The 18,308-nt window shown below is 34.5% G+C and overlaps 1 long non-coding RNA gene across 1 annotated transcript in view; it reads right to left on the minus strand.

Annotated features, from left to right (window-relative positions):
* Nucleotides 1-7,904: 7,904 nt before the first annotated feature.
* LOC149784578 (uncharacterized) overlaps nt 7,905-18,308 on the minus strand; it is a 34,675-nt gene continuing 24,271 nt past the window's right edge. The window contains exons 3-4 of the long non-coding RNA XR_016414168.1: nt 16,341-16,393; nt 7,905-8,009 (exon numbers count right to left, since the gene is read on the minus strand). This is a non-coding gene — a long non-coding RNA (uncharacterized LOC149784578). The remainder of the gene's footprint in view (nt 8,010-16,340; nt 16,394-18,308) is intronic.

The raw sequence follows: 18,308 nt of genomic DNA on the forward strand, positions 1-18,308 counted from the left end.
CACTCACACACACACACACACACACACACACACACACACATAGTAAACAACACCAACACCTAGGATGTGTGACCGGTTTCGCTTTATTGTTTCATCAGTCTGAGTTCAAATCGAATAAATCGGCAGAGGAAATTAACTTCATCATGTTAAAAATAAACGAGCAGTAACTAAGAATCACAAACGGAATAAAAAAAAAAAAACAACCAAGAAATGAAAACGAAATGTAATAAACATGTCCAACAGCACAAATTACCTGTCAAAAAAATCACACAGAACAAAAATAAATAGACCCATTCAAAAACAATTCCAAAAATGATCAAGCAAAAAACTTAATAGCCGTAGGCACACCAAAGGCAACCTATTCAGGTGCAGTAAAAAAATTGGGCGACGAAAATTACACAGGAACCCTACATATCCGTAAGAGCAACAATATAAACAGTAATGGAAACCCTCAAGGATCTGTTGCAGACAGCACAAACAGAAGAAAGAATAGGAGATTTATTAGAATACAAAACAAAAACAGATGGAGGAAAGAAATGAAAAGAAAAGAGGAAATCGAAAGCGGAAAAGAAACCGTGTTAAACCTTTCTAAGCAAATTCTAACTAACAGTGATTACAATCTTCTAGGTAAGGGGTTATCATATTGTCCGAGAACCAAAGTGAACGATAATATGAAGTTAGCAGAATCATTTTTCAAAGACACAAGAGCGTTAAAATTATAGTATTTTTTCTCACAATCATGTACAAATTCTCAATACGAAATCAATTTTCGTCTACAAAATACGCCCTTTTACTGTAAAAAAGAATCATCATTTACACTTGTTGTGGAAGAGATATTTATCTCCATTTTTATATTGAAGCAACTAAACAAGAAATTTTAGATAGCAGTCCTAAAAGAAAACATTTTACAAAAATATCTAAAGAAGAAATAAATTCGTTACGTACCTTATCGCAAGACAGACGTATTATTATTAAAAAGCTGATACGTCTAAACCATGGTAATAATGAATAAAGAGGAATATATTAAAGAAGTAGAAAGAAAATTAAATGATGACGAATATTATACAAAACGTTCCTATAATCTTTCTGAAGAAATTAAAGAAAAAAAAAAATAAGCAAATCTATATACACATATGTGATGGAACTTGATATCTTCCCAAATAAAATACGCACCCAGTTTTATCTTTTAGCTACAATACATAAAACGGTTGATAAGTCACTACCTTTAGGATATCCAGGTAGACTCATTATTTCTACATGTAACTCAATTACAAATAATATATCGCAATATATTGAACATATTTTACAACCACTGAAGAAATTGCTACCTTCATATGTCAAAGATACTCTTGATTTCATTACCAGATTGAAATCTTTACCGAAACTAACTGAAAATTCATTCCTTGTTACACTTGATGTGGTTTCACTCTACACAAATATACCACACCACGGTGGTATCGAAGCGTGTACATATTATCTTCAAGAAAATGAAGATACACGTAAATAATCAAAAGATCGTGTGATTTGAAAAAATTTGCACTCGAAAATAATTTGTATTCAATTTGTAATACAAACTATCTTCAGAAAATGGTAAAAGCAATGCGTAGTCTTATGACAACTTCTTATGCATCTTTACTTATGGGGAAATTAAAACCAGATGTTTGGTTAAGATTTTTAGATGATATCTTTATGATTTGGAGGTATTCATTCGAAGACCTTTATGATTTTGTAGACAGTTTAAACAAATTACATCCAACAATAAAATTTACATTCAATCTGTCTAAAACTAAAGTATTTTTTTTGGACGTAGAAGTAGTGAAAAATGAAAATAGTGACGTTACTTTACGGTTCACGTTAACAACACGACTATTCATCAATATGTTGAATATTCTTCATACCATCCCAGATCATGTAAAAACGGAATACCATATAGTTAAGCAAAAATATATAGAATAATTGTTTCGGAAGACGCTGTTTTTAAGCCATCCTTGACAGAGTTAGATCAGTTTTTTTTAAATCGAAATTACCCTATTGACAGCATTAATACTGCTTTCCAAAAAGTGTCTTCTCTTACACATTTTGAATCGTTACAATATAAAATCAAAAATAGAAATGAAAATATCATTCATTTTGTTATTGAATGTAATCCAACTTGCCTAATATAGATAAGATTATCAATAAATATTGGGATGTATTAACATTATCATGTAAAGCATGTGTTAAATCGCTACAAGAAAGCAAACCCACACTTGATTATAAAAGGACTAAAAATCTTAAAGAATACCTAATCAATTCTAAATTAGAAAAAACGTCATATGTAAAAAGATTATGAACTAAATGTAATAGATGTTCACACTGTTATTTTATTAATGAAAATACATCTTTCAATAGTAATAATACCAAATAAACTTTTAATATGCGTTGTGATACAAAATGTGCAACATCAAATGTTATTTATTTGATCACATGCAAAACAATGTGGCGTCCAATATATTGGACAAACCACTCAACACATACCTAAACGTATGAACCAACATAGATCAGACAGAATTATTTTATTATATAGATCAACATTTTCATCTCATTTTAACAAGAGTTCCTTTACTTTGCCAGATTTCTCCTTTCAACCTATTGTTAAAGCTGATTCTGAGATCGAAGTCTGCTAAAGGAAACCTATTGGATTCATCGTCTTAATACGGTATATCCAAAAGACATAAATTCCAAAACACTATACGACATCCATGAATCATTTTTTAATTATGTTCCCTGTTTAAAAGTAGTTAAAAATATTTTTATGTTATTCTAATTTATAGAATAATTTAACTAGTGAAAGTATAAACTAATATAATAAAAAGTTAACAAATAAAAGTGTATTTTTAAATTAATTCTCAATACATGAAGATGAATTATTTATAAAATACTTGATTATGAGTATTATGCACACCATACTTCTTTACTATATAAATTGAGTTCTGATGAAATATTGAACATTTGTCAATAATATAACAAGATATAATATATTATTTTATGTTGATTTTTGATTATTTATTTAAATTTTCAGATTTATGCATTTGTTTTAATTATTTTTTATAGCTTTATGCATGCATTATAGAAAGAAAAAATATTAATAAAACTATATATATATATATATATATATATATATATATATATATATATATATATATATATATTTAAGGGTTCCACTGAAAGAGAACCGAGAAGTATACACAAGCATATGCCAATTGTAAAATAGACAGGTTCAAATTAAATAAAGATAGTCTTGACCGATTTGAAACATGTGTGCCAAAAGTAACCATATAAACAATAAGATATAAAGACACGCCACTTAGTTTATCTAGAAAAATTTCTCCTCGCAAGATACACAACTAATTAGGACAAGGAAAGGGTGGAAGGGGAAGGAAAGTCGCCCAGCCGGTAACATACTTGGAGGGAGATGAGTACGGAACCGGAAATTTATAGGTTCAGGACCATCAGAGCAAAATCAGAGGAAAAAGATCACCTAAACTGATATTAAATATTTAAACCATTGGGTATTCAAAACAGCTTTGTGGGGACATTTCTAAAGCGCTAACCAAGTCTTATATGCTTTGAAGGGGACTTTAGGAGGTGTTCTTAAAACCAGGATCACCTACATTGAAAAGATACTTGCTCGGCTTCGACAATGAGTTGTCCGGGTCGTCGGGCTATGGGATTTGATCAGCCATGACACATTACATTCAGTGATGATATCACTGAAACAAGCTGCTCAATCGCGATAGCAAGATTGCTAACATTGAAATATACAGCGTAAATTCTGATAGCAAGATTGTTAACATTGAAATATATAGCGTAAATCCCCATGGCAAGATTCTTTGACATTGAAATGAGCAGCGTAATCCCTGAGAGTAACTTTGCTATCTTTGAAATAAGCTGCGTCAACCCTGATAGCAAGATTGTTATAATTGATATAACGAGAGTGAACCCTGATAGAAAGAGTTATAGCGCTGAAGTAAGCTATGCTAATCCCGATAGTTAGAGCGTTAACATTAAAATAGAGGACTGCCTGCATCTCCGTGTAACTTTATTGTTTAAAAATGTGATCAATAAATTTTAGCACAATGATTTGATCGATTAGCAAACTAGATATTAAATCCCGTTTCATTGGAAATCGTCGTTACGGATGGGTATAAAACGAATCTCACCAAAACCGAAAACCCTTGGGACCCAATACTTTTGAGAAGTTTACCGTTTAATGAGGCTTTAGCAAAGGTGAAAATGTCTTTTTCAGCGAGTTTACGTGACGAGACAGAGAGAGAGACAGAAATACAATGTAATTACGAAACCATCAGTGTACATGTGTGTAAAAGTGCACAAAATTTAGAAAGCTGTTGTTTTTATTCTGTATTTTAAATACATGCATTTATGAAGAATGACCTTTAATGTCAGTAAAACAGTGAGGTTTCTGTGCTTTGCGATTTTGATTTTTTTTTAACGTAGCTTTAACAATTTTTCAGTCATATCGCTACGATGTCTGCAATGTGGCAGTTTATAGTGATGTCCAGCACTGGGGCATCATGCCGCAGACATGTAACATGATGTCCCACCCAGTCACATTATCCTGACACCAGGCCGACCAGTCGTAACACTAACCTCTTAATGCTGAACGCCAAGCGAGGCAGCTGTTAGTACCATTTTTGTAAGTCTTTGGTATGACTCGGCCGGGGATCGAACCCACGACCTCCCGCATCCGAGGCGGACGCTCTAACCACTAGGCCACCGGAGCGGATTACAGGTGGTTTCAGTTTTTCGCACGTTGCCCTGCACGCAAAACATTACTTTCTGACGGAAGTCAAACGACAGTCATAGTTACTTAAATCCACGTATGTAATAATGTTCTCCATTAAAAATCGTTTGCGTGAATCAGACTTCTAGAATACTAATTTGTCGGTATCCGTCGGCAAAGCATCAAAAGCGAGATCATATGCCTGGATAATAAAGCCCTGATATTTAATTTAAAAACAAGTGAACTATGCAATAATCAGATATACAAATGACTGCATCAATCATAATTAGATAATCAGCCGATAAATATATTATCTCTTAAATGACTTACCTGCAAGCATTTAGTTATTAATACATGTAATTAGCCTTATAGGTCTACTGTTTTGTATAGTGCAAAGACTTCAAATTAGCCTAATGTCAGCCTTAATCTGTGTCGGCACACGTGATGTGTGTTTTTTAAACGCGTGCACCTGGGGTCATTTTCCGGATCCTTATTACACAATTGAGACCATTACAGCACATGTTAACGGTAATTAATCTGTTCCAGCGTGTGTCAGAATTTAGGAGCTAAAGATATTTCTGTCTCAACTGAATTTCAGTTTTATACGGGTGTCTTTAAGTATAAAATTTAAATTTGAATCGAAATGATTTCGGTGTTCAGAGTTGAGGGATTTCGGTTTACTGGGGTCAAAAGAATCATATCATAGAAGAAACATTTCGGGACTAAAAAGATATTGTTCTTAAGGGGATTAGGGTATCCTGAGCTTTCGTGTTTCATGAGTTTCACTATAGTGTATTATATTATATAAAATTAATATGGTGAATATATTGTTACATTTTCTCTAATAATAATAATAATAATAATAATAATGTAGCTTTAAACATCATCACCAGCAGCATAATGATGTACAGTTTTTGATATCTTACACCAAGCACGTTGGGATGTATTTCTGTGCTCATTTTTATGTATCGCCTGAAGCTTGCATTTGACCAATTATGCAAGTCTTTGATTTTTTTTAAAATTCTTTCACGTCTTCTTTTTCGTGACTGATTGTTTAATTCTGGCATTACCACAGTGTAATTCTTAAATACATTCGCTCTTGAATAAGTTCACAAAACCTAGAATATGTGGGAAAGTTTTAGTTTTGTATCAGAGTTCGAGTATTGGATTTACTCTGTATGTGTGTATTTGTGTGTGTGTGTAACATCCGGATTCAAGTGCACTAATACCATCAGTACACGGGATTGGAGGGGTGGATTTCTAATTACAATAAATTAAACATTCTTATGCATTAAAGAGTCAATAACCGTCATTGTCAAATCAATATAACGATAGCTGTTAGAGTAATCCTAAGAGAAAGGTTTACAAAAAATATTAACTAGTGTTTATTATGGGATGGGGAAATGACAATGATGCAAAGTCAACTTAAAATATCGATGAATATTTTACCAGGCATGAATATAAGAACTTATGTCTCCATGCAATGGAATGAGAGATATAAAGCTAAAGGGTGAGGATTGCGTGAAAGATTTAGTTATTTGGTTGACAAGAGTCTTCACTTCTAAAGTCCATGTCACGGACACTGTATGCATGGTTCTAATGCACATGTCACTGACACTTTATTCACAGTTTTAATGCCCATGTATACATTGTATGCACGGTTCTAAACTCCATATCACGGACACTGTATGCACAGTTCTAATGCTTATGTCAACGACAATCTAAATCACGCACACACACGCGCTCACAGACTATCATGCCATACTTAGAGATTATTGGACAAATCTTAAATTACTTTAATACTGTACGTCATATATAATTATAAGAGTATTATGTTGTTGTATATAATTACTTTGCAACTGTATATAAAATATGCTTATATTTTGTATACGTTATGGTTTTGACAAGGTAAGTATTACTATGTACCTGACATTATTTTCCTTGCTAGTTTAAAATTTTTACATAATTTTAAAATTGACTTTTCTTCCTGTTGTGTCGTCTTTAGCGGATTTTGAAGACACATGTGAATAATTGATGTTATTACTATGCAAACAATTTCGGTAGCTTCGTTCTTTTTAAACACAGTTGTTTTTGTTCGGTTTGTGGTGTTATCGAGGTGAAATAGAAAAATAATTCAACGTTACTTCTAAATGATACTCCAACGTGCCGAAGTATTAGGGCGGATCATGTTTTCTCTGTCTAACCATTAAGGCGGATCATGTTATATATTTCTAAACAGTAGGATGGATGATGTTAGCTGTATCTAACCATTGGGGTATCATGCTATCTTAATCTAATCTTTAGGGCAGATCGTGTTATCACAGAGAAGCTATGCATAATAAGTTAAAATATACAATTGTATACACATTCCCCATAGCAACTTGACACAGCAGTCAATATAACTGTGGCATATGACCTCCCGCCAACAAAACCTCAATGGCGGGTTGCATGATTGGATGCAAATATCAGGACAGGACTACGCTACTGTATTTGGTTGAATGACTGATCAGTAATACAAATTCGTGTTTTCAGGTTTTGGGAGCTGAAATACGGTGCATACAAGTATGGGTTCGACCTTATATTTATGGTGTTGTTGCACAAATACAAAGCAAAAATTCCGTCACAAATATAATAATGTCCTGCAGATTTTACTGATACAGATAGAACTCTGCCTTGGACGTGTTCGACAACGAAGAAACATGTAATAATTGTTACCTTCTAAAAAATATCACAACTGAAAATGTATCTTTTTTTTCAAAATAAATACAGTATATTAAAATGCATACTAATACCGTAACTTTATCATCAATAGAAAGAAGAAAACAAATCTGAGAATAATACTAATAATGTAAGTTCGACATAGTAGCGGCTAAAGCAGTATGTCTTATTATGTATTAACGTTATTCAATGGGGCTAACTGGAAATTCGCCGAAACATTTCAATTCATATATAAGACCTTAAGTAACAAATATCTGTCTTCTAGATTTAGGCTTATTACAATATTGACGCTGGTATATAATTTCAACCTACTGAGCTCAGTACATTTAGGAATACAACATATGGGTATTCACAGTTACTAAAGAGCATCATGGTTATTATGTATGACTTATCTATCACATACCTTCCGTTTCTAGACCTTTTAGTTCAAGTGTCCCATCATAGACCAGATTAAAAGTAGCTTGTTGTGATCTTGCAGTGGCCATCGTGTCTTTTCAATGGACTGTAACTAAAAACGTGTTGACTAGTGAATTGAATTGTCAACCTAATACAGTGATAATGTTATACAAGTGCTGAAAAGGACAAGGATCAAACTTCTAAACAAAATCCATGTACGTAAATACCCTCGCCAGTAATGTAATTCCATGAGCATTTCATACACTGACTAGATAATGTTTCCCGTTGTTGTAAACATGTGTTTGAGATTAGTCAGACTGATACCTGCAGAATACATTGACTAGATAGTAGTCCCTTCTTTGTGAACACAAGTAATATAACTGTGTTTTGTGTAATTTATAATCATAAAAAGAAGACAGATACGTACAAAATTTATATAAATCGATCAAACTCTAACCTTTATGAATGTACACCATGTATTGCTTGTATGATCCCCGTGCATAATCTCGTTGCTATAAACCATCCAACCAAACTCCGCATAGAATGTTATAAGTCATAAGCTTTGCTCAACGAGATAGGTCGTGAATAGGTTACCTTACGCGACTAATTTATGTTTCTCTTGTAATATGTATGCCTATTCCATTTGGTTTGTTCAAGTAAATCCAAGCATGTAATGTACAAAAAATAGGCGAACGGGGAAGAATGAATGAGGGGTCAGTTAATACAACACAATTCCAAAGCTTGCATGCACGTCCTTCTGCTATTTAGTTGACCTCAGCGACCCCAGTACTTACATCTATCTTTTATTTCTCTTTATTTGCCAGCCCAGTAGATGAAACTACCTTGAGTTGAAGTCCCTTTCCCCCGCTCTTCATCTTGTTCCCCTACACCAAAAACTACGACCACCATAACAACAACTTCTACGATGCTACTCGCCCTAATGACGAAGATTATGACAAAGACTATTGCTGCTCCGCTGTTTCTACAATTTACTATATATGGGTCTGGGACGAAGATTATGGCTGGGTTGGGCTGCTCCCAATATTTTATTCAAACTATTATAGAAGTCCCACTCAGGCTCTATTTTGATGGAAGTTAACTTTAGTAAAGATGGATATAAAGCTCAGAGCCCCCCGTCAGCAATGCCGACCGTTAGATGGTTAAATATACAACAAAGGGTTGAAATTCAATGAATAACAATTTAATAGCAATTCAATAATCAAATGTCTCAAATTTCCAGTTACACTCCTTCCTCTTAACCCATCTAAAAACGCCTATTGCATCACTTGATTAGCACTGTGAGATTGATTTCCACCTGCCCTAGTAATTTTACTCTTCTTTTGTATCCTTTTTCTCTTATTTCTCTCAATTCCTTCTCCTCTTCCTCCCCGACCTTTCTCAAAATTCCTTCTCCTCCTCATTGACTTTCTCTAGGCTCCTTTTCCTCCTCTTCGGCTTTCTCTAGACTCCTTCTCCTCTGTCTCCACTTTCTCCCCCACGACTGCACTTCTGTTGAGTAAAGCCTCAATTCCGTCTAAACCCTTGAAGACTTGGGACTCAATTGAACCGAAAGGTGTCTGTCCTCTAAAAGCTCTCTGTGAAAACACAAGGTCGGTACAGTCTTTTCCCTTAGCCCTCTCATCTCACACTATACACAGCATATCATCAGATAATGGCTGATTAATTTCGTCGGTCACGCATTCATTCACATCGAAATACCAATACGTTCTTGTGTGTTAAAACAAACGTCATAATGTAGCAATAAATTCAATCACACCAGTACGTATTCCTCATCCCGTTATACTAAACAATATCACATTAATCAGACGCATTTCTTTACCTTAAAACTCACGCATATATGAAAGTAATTACGTGTACATACAGACAATAATAATTAAAAGTATGATGCCGTAATAATCTGCAACAATGGAGCAAATAGCTTACTGACCTTTCCGAAGCAATGTCTTTCCTTAGAATGCACTTCCAAGTTCTGCCGCCAAATTACGAGTGGCTTCTTTTTCTCGGAGTAAACCCTTTTGATCTGCAATCCTTTCCAGGCGAATACTAAATTAATCTTACGATGTCCCTCTCGCTGTTTGTCAACGTTGGGCAGATAAGAACACGCCTCGTAAACCCGTGGACTTACTTTTGATCCTTCAATAAACCTTTAACATATAGGTGTGATAACGGCAAGACTTTATTAAGTGATGCGACCTATCGCCTTCGCCAACGCAAGTTTCCAGTGTCTGGCGGGTCATGCTAATCTTGTGATATTTCAATATAACCCCGGGGCAATATTTAGAGATCAAGCACAAGGCCGCGGTATAGCTCTATATCTCGGACTTATCAAACGTGACAGGATCGTAAGGTCTTATGTCAGATAATATTTGCAATCTGCATGAAACTTTCAAGACCTGTCCGCTACATAATTTATTTATCGGTAAATCTCAATTCCTATATGAGGATTTTATCCGTTGAATATTTTGCATTAATCTTTATGCATTTGCATCGCGCTGACCATATATGTCATTTCGTGCACATCCTTTCACAATGTAAATAGATGCTTAACACTGTGTTTTACAAATAGAACAACAGCCTACAGCTTAATGGAACGTGTACGAAACATAATATTTAGGACAAATGTAACAGCATGTGAACATTTTAGTTACGTCCTTTAAAAGTAATGAATAGTTACATTAGCACAATGTTAATATAATCAAATATAGATATGGATTAAGACGGGACTCATTTGAAAGGATGGATTTAAAAGTAATGTTTGGACAGAGTAGACATTATTCAGACTTGAGTCACAGTGACGATGTTTAACACGTAGTTTTTATTGTTTATGGTTTAAGGTTTAGCTTCATTTTACAGCAAATTATTAGGTATACATGACGGCCAATTTATATGGTAGAAGAAGAACCCGTAAACATCCCGGAAAGAACCACATAGCCCACAGGAAGTTACTGGCAAGCTTCTTCACATACCCACGCTGGCCGAGCCTGAGACTCGAACTCACGCATACTGAGGTGATATGTCGGTAATCTGTAAATATGAACACCCCATACCACCAGGACACCTGGGCCTCTGTTGAAAAAATAATATTGCTCTTCACTTCGAGACTAAAACTAGATCAAGGATCTTACATGGGCCTACCAAATTCGTTTGCTATCTGGTTTGTCCCGTCTTTTACCGGCGAATCTAATTGCTACAAGAAGCCAACCCATCAGTTTAGAGGATTCTTAAGCGAATAACAATGAGCTAGGTTACACACAGGTTGCCTTACCTGTCTAATTTGTACTACGCTACGAATAGGTTACCTTACACGTCTCCTTGCATTCATGCAAAATATTAACCCATCGCCTTTTATAGCATCAAGGTTTGCGATATGTGTATCTCGTTCATGTGGTTTGTTCAAGCCAATGCGGACGGTAAATGCACAGAATTTGGAATAGGAAGGAAAAATGAACAAGGATACAAATTTCATCACAAACTTCAATTTTACGTTGATATCTTTTTGTTTATTTATTTGTTTTCAATAATTTAAAACACACATGATTGTATTGTTGTTTTTCAGTTTATTTATTTGACTTTAGTCTTCCAAGAATCCAATGTTTGCATGAATATCTTTTAAGTTTATTTATTTTACTTCAGTAATCTAAGACTCCCCGGTTTTGCATAAATGTTTTAGTTATTTATCTGACTTAAAGAATCCGAGTATTTGCATATATTTTTTCTTCTCTCTATTTGTCAAGCCAGCAGTTACAACTACTGTTAGCTGAAATCCTCATGTTGCCTTTTCTTATTTTTCTCCTTCTTCTCTGACCAAAACGTCCACCACCGTACTGTTGCCGCTGTTTCTAGTATTAAATTCAAGTCACCTTTTGGCGTATGATCAAAACATAGTCACAACTACTAATGGTCAGTGTGCTTTTGTTTACGAGGCAATAATAGCGTTGGCAACTGATACCTTTACTGACAGTATCGTAGTAGTGACGTTTTGTGATGATACTGGTGGTGGTGGTGATAATATTTGTGCATGAAATTAGAAACCGACAATGATAACTTGTTTGTTATATACATGTACTTTATTTACAAGTAAACCTCGGCAATTCCTTAGTATGAGGGTTTGTCCGCTGCAATGTACTCAGCCATCTTCGTGAGTTCTTCGTCGTATCGTCTGTGTAAATCATTTCGTGTGCATCCATCCATAATGTATAAGAGAAGATTTCCACTATTTGTTTTACAAACTGAATACCAGTCTACTGCTAGACGCAACGTGTAGTAATTGTAATATTCAGGGTATATGTACCAGTATGAGAACGTCTTACTTAAGTCATATAGAATTAATCGATCTTTTTTCCTAACACGAGCTTAACATAAACGCATATAATGATTAATAAGGACGGAGCTCATTCACGAACCTTTTTAACATATAGATTACAAAATAAAACTGCTTTTCACTTTGAGATTACAAACAAATCCAAACCCTTAAAATGGCGTCCCCAAAGTCTCTACCTTAATCGAAATCAGGATAATGTTGGACGACACATACCTGGCGAACTATTCTGAGAGCAATATATCAACGTCGGACTTGGTTGGGTGAATGGGTTTCATGTTATTAATGCGTGCGATATTACAGCTGAGTTCCAAAAATATATAGAATTCTGTACTTCAGTAAATTGAGTTATATGTACCGATTCATGTGTAAAACAGAAATTAGATACTGATATACCTTACTAACTGCCACTGTAAAGTGTAAGTAGCTAGCAAAATAGACGGTCTGGGTTTAAAAATGAATTTGCTTTTAGAGATAACCTATTAGCAAACTAAATATGGTGTATTAATTTAACTACATGCATGTATACTGACTTCGAAAAGTGATAATGTCGTTCACATCTCCTTGACCGATAAACTCTTCTCCAGTGTTTTCCTGAGTAGCCGTATATAGAGCCTTAACCAATAAGGCTTTATGCTACTAAGGCTCGAACAATAACTTCAACGGTACAATATTTTTCAGACTAAATCATGATACACCAGGCAATTATTATTATGTAATGCACATTTAAAGGTGTTTGTTTCGCTTATTAGTGGCGAGATATACGTATTACTGTTGGTGGTAGCAGCAGTATTCCAACAATTACATTAGTGTCAAGGACTTGTAATAACGTTTGTCAAAGTTTCAGATCCACTAATTTCATTTCGCTTAGATTTTAATTAACTTCGTCTTTCATGTATAAATCATAAGCGTGTCTTATATTGATCTAATCGATATACAAAAATAGAAAGCAATCAACTTATCATTATGCAAATGTGATTGTGAATAGCCATAAAACAGCATAGAACTAAATTTTACAGCGGGCGCACTCGACAGAGATGTGAGTTCATTCACTATGTCAATACACAATTACCACTAGTCAGCCTTAACTCCGTTCACAAGACAAATACATGTATTTGTATGTGATATAAATGCAATAAATGTATTATATCTACGTTGTATCGATGATACACCATTCGTAGTATATATTTTTCATTGAAAGGAAACTTGGCAAGCCTTGATTCCTTTTAATGTACAATTTATACATCTCATGGTATATCAATCACACAGTGAACTATACATACATATATATATATATATATATATATATATATATATATATATCCAACCATGACCAATTAGTTTGCTTGGTTCGGTTTGATTTGGTATTATACAGCTTTAAGGCATAGAGAATACAAAACCAAACCATCGGATGTATTGTTATTGATTTTGGTCTCTACGTCAATAGCTTGTCATTGGTGGTTATTTAATCATTAGACAACTTGAGTAACGTGTCTTTCCCAAACAAGATCAAATATATAAAAGACTGAAATAACATTTATCAGTAAGAACATGATTCTAAGTTTACCGTGCTACTGCATCTCAGCTGAATGCTACAGTGCACCATTCCATTGCATCTCATTTGAATGTTACAATACACTGGATCTTATTTGAAAGCTACAGTGTGTACCATTCCATTGGATCTTAGTTAAAAGCTACTGCATCTCAACTGAACACAAGTGTGTGCCTCGCTATTGCATCTAATTTATATGATACAGTGTTCCAACGCTTTTACATTTCAGTTGACTGCTGCAGTGTACCATGCTTTTGCATCTCAGCTGAATGAAACAGTATTTCATGCTATTGCATTTCATTTGGATGATATGGTGTGCCTAACATTGCATCTCAGTTGACTGCTACAGTGTACCATGTCACTGCGTCTCAGTTAAATGTCACAGTGTTCCATGCCATTGCACTTCATTTGAATGCTACAATGTACTATGTTCTTGAATCAACTGAATGCTAAGGTGTGACATGCTATGGCATCTCAGTTGAATGTTACAGTGTGCCATGCTACTGTGTCGTAGCTGAAAGCTACTGTGTACCATGCTATTCTATCTCAGTTAAATGTTTTTGTGTACCATGCTAATGCATCGTAATTGAATTCTACAATGTACCATGCTACTGAATCTCAGATGAATGCTTTACCGAGTGCACCATGCTATTGCGTCATGATTTAACGAAATGAACATTTAAAACAAGTGTTGAGAAATGCAAGTTATTAGAGGCTTAATCGATGGTATTCTTTAAATCGTCAAGGTATTTTTAAAGCGATTTGCAGAAAAGAAGAACAACAGACGTTCTTTAAGCTTAAAATAACTTTCAGAAATTAAAATTGACACCACTTCTTCCTTTGTACTGCTGTATGATAAGAAAAATTATGATATAGTTCAGCGATAACAAGATTTTCAATTAGGTACGATTGTGGAAATACTCAATATTGGAATGGCTCCGTGATTATCTAAGACCCACCAGCTACCATAAAATGTCATCCGGTGGAAATACTATGTTGATATGATTTTCCGTTCTGAAGGAGTAACCACTACATAGTATAACCATTTTCATTCAGGTTTGACTAGATATTATAAGAATTAATGTAGTGAAAAGCCCATGTTAATGTGACCGTCCATTCGGGAGGAATGACAATCACACAAATTTTTCAAGGTGATCATTTTGGCGATGTAATATAAGTCAGATTGCTACCCATTAAATAAAACAAGTAGACATCATAAGAAGTCGCATGGTGAAAATCCCAATGTGGATACGATCAGTTGTGGTCTTGCGAGGTTTACTAGTTTGTTCTCTTCGCACATGATAGGCTGTATATGGCGGCCCGTATATTTGTTGGAGGACGAACCCAAGAAGACCCCGGGAAAAAACAACAGACCCACGGGAAGCTACTGGTAAGCCTTATAACGTACCCACATTTACCTATCCGAGACTAGATTCCACGTATAGAGAGGTGAAATATGAGTGATCTATAAATGTGATCGTCGTAGACCACTCGATACTGGCAACACATAAAAATGTGTCAAGGAACGGTGGACCGACGGCCGATGTGTAAAGGACCATTACATATGTTGTCCTTTCTATGACCAATATAACTATATAAAGGCATCTATCGCAGAGACAAATGCATCTATCGCACACAAAACGTTATCTAACCCCCACCACCCGCTTCAGATGAAGCCAACAACAAAAGGAAACGAAAGAGACAAAAACGGATATTTTCAAGCATTCAGCCATGCTGGCAGTTTATATAAGAACGCGAGTTCACTAGTCGAAGGAACGTGTCCAGCATTTAGTAGGTAGTACATCAGGTACGTGACATTTTAATTAGTTAAAAGATATTTTTTTTTAAATTTTGCAATAATGTAACAAGAAGTCTAGCAGTCTTAAATGTTACCTAAAACGCAGCATAATCTCGAAACGATGCCCAGTTGCTTAAATTGAATACAGAATTAGCATGTGTGTATTGAGGGATGAGACAAAAATGTGCCAAATTTGGCACAAGTATCGGGCTTCAGAATGTTACATTCGCGATTTAAAACGGAGCTGAAGTTCTCGAACGTCGAAAATGGTCTAGGTAACTGATTAAAAAGGCGATTTGGCCAAAAGTTCACCATGGATTAGAACAATATCCTTGTGAAAGTGTAGATGAACTACGATAGTAACTCTTATTAGTTTCCTTCCTGAACTAAGGTAGGTCCTTAAAAACGCATGTTAAGTGATTGTTAAAAAGCGCTGAAAATGTTTAGTTTTTCTTCAACACGTGATTTATATATATCGCGTTTTAGTGGACATATCAAGCAATATGCAAATGATAAAGGTATTTCGAAGACAGGGGAAACTTTGTCTAATCCATGATGCTATATGCTCTGATTCAGCTCCTCACGCGATGTTATGTAGTGGATAGGCAGTATAACCGTCATATACATTTTAGAAAAATATGTTTTAGAAAATTTAAAATTGTAGTTTCATGGGCTTGCACTGGGTACAGTTTAATTTTTTATAGAGTGAAACTTCGCCTGTTCAAAACTTTTGACTGAATTCTGATATACTTACCCGAAACAACTTCTCACCACTTTCCGCGTGGCTTCTGAAGGAGCAGCTCTAAGCTGGAATTTGAAAGAAATGTAACGCATAATATCATAATGGCATAATGAAGTTTCTCAGGCATAATCATCATCAATTCAGTGTGTTAAGAATATTTGATATTAGAAAGAAATAAATTCTCACCACTTTCGATCAAACACTTATGAAAGAGGAGCATAAAGTTAAAATTGAAAAAATGTAATATATAATACATAAATTCTATACTCTTTGCGATATGATAAAATTGAATTTAGGACAACATTCAAGAGTGCTCTCAATACGCATCGTTTTCACCACCAAGAACAAATTTGACCTTTAGCCATTGGTCATTATTATTAGATTGAAACTGTATTGTTAACTCATTTGGGGTCTGTTAGGTTATTTTTATAAAGCCATTTATATGTTTCTTGTTATTCGATGAAATGATTTATATGATATTTTATCATCTTTGTGAGACATTTTCATATTTTTATGTTGTCTGTAAGAATGCCGTTTTAATGGCCTTATGAGTTAACTTAATGATGTAAAGCACCTATAGCTCTTTCAGATATTAAGGGCTCTAAGTTGTCTTATTATTATTATTAGTAGTAGTAGTAGTAGTAGCAGTAGTAGCAGTAGTAGTAGTAGTAGTGGTAGTAGTAGTAGTAGTAGTAGTAGCAGTATTTGTGGTTGTTATTTATGGTGTTGTGGTGGTGGCGGTGGTCGAATGATCGGTCATGTGAAAATATTTATTGTAGAAGTTTCTTTGAAGTTTGATTAATTTGGTGCATTTGCAGCTTCCATAAATATGCTTATAGAAACCTCTACTGTACCTATCAGGACTCTAATCCACACTGTTACTAAACTGAGTTGGAAACTGCATACATCTCCGTTTCACGTTGTTGTTAAAAACGTCAACTTTGAATTTTAACACAATAATTCGATTGTCTAGCAAACTAGACATCAAAGCTTGTTTTATCTGAGATTCCCATTCATGAAATTATAGTATAGTCAATTTTGTAAAATTATATGGTAGCTAGGATGGTAACAATTTATTCATAAATAATAATAATAATAATAATAATAATAATACTAATAATAATAATAATGATAATAATAATATAAAATAATAGTAATAATAATGACATCATCATTTATATTTTTGTATCGTACGCTATGCACGGATGGTTTTATTATGCTGCTCATTTCTTTATCGCCCGAAGGTTGCATTTGGGCAAGTTCTTGAGTTTTGCAATCCTTCTTAGTTTTTTTTGTTTTGTTGTCGTTGACAACTGCATCATTTTGACATGGCTACCATGCAATTCTTAATCTAGGTTGCTTCTAAATAAATTCAGGAAACCTAGAATATATGTCAGAAAGCTTTCTTCTCATCTTAAGGTTAAAATATCGCATTACTCTCTCTTTTTCTCTCTTTCTCTCTCGCTCTGTCTCTCTCCGTGTCAGTGTGTGTTTGTGTGTGTTTGGAGAAAGTACAGATGCACGAGCACTAATACCATCAGTGCACAGGGGTTGGTGGATTTCTAATCACAATAAATTAGTCATTCTAGTGCGTCAAACAGTTAATAACCGTCATTGTGAAATCAATATAACGAAACCTTTAATTACAAAAATGTAATAATATTCTACAAGAAATATTTAGAATTTATAATGGAATGGGTAAATACTCATGATAAATATTCGTGAATATTTTACAAGGCATGAATATCAGTACTGGATGTTTGAAAGATCTAAGTTTGTGGCTGTCAATTGCCTTCAGTTCTAAAGCCCATGTCATGGACACTATACACAGTTCTAAAGCCCATGTCCTGAACACTGCATACACTTCTAAAGCCCGTGTCATACACACTGTGTACACAGTTCAAAAACCCTTGTCATGGACACGGTACACACACTTCTAAAGCAAATGACAGAGTTTTAAGCCTTTGTGATGGACATCTG

The sequence above is a fragment of the Sinohyriopsis cumingii genome, chromosome 14, assembly GCF_028554795.1.
Source record: "Sinohyriopsis cumingii isolate HCF-2022 chromosome 14, ASM2855479v2, whole genome shotgun sequence".
Lineage (NCBI taxonomy): Eukaryota > Metazoa > Mollusca > Bivalvia > Unionida > Unionidae > Sinohyriopsis > Sinohyriopsis cumingii.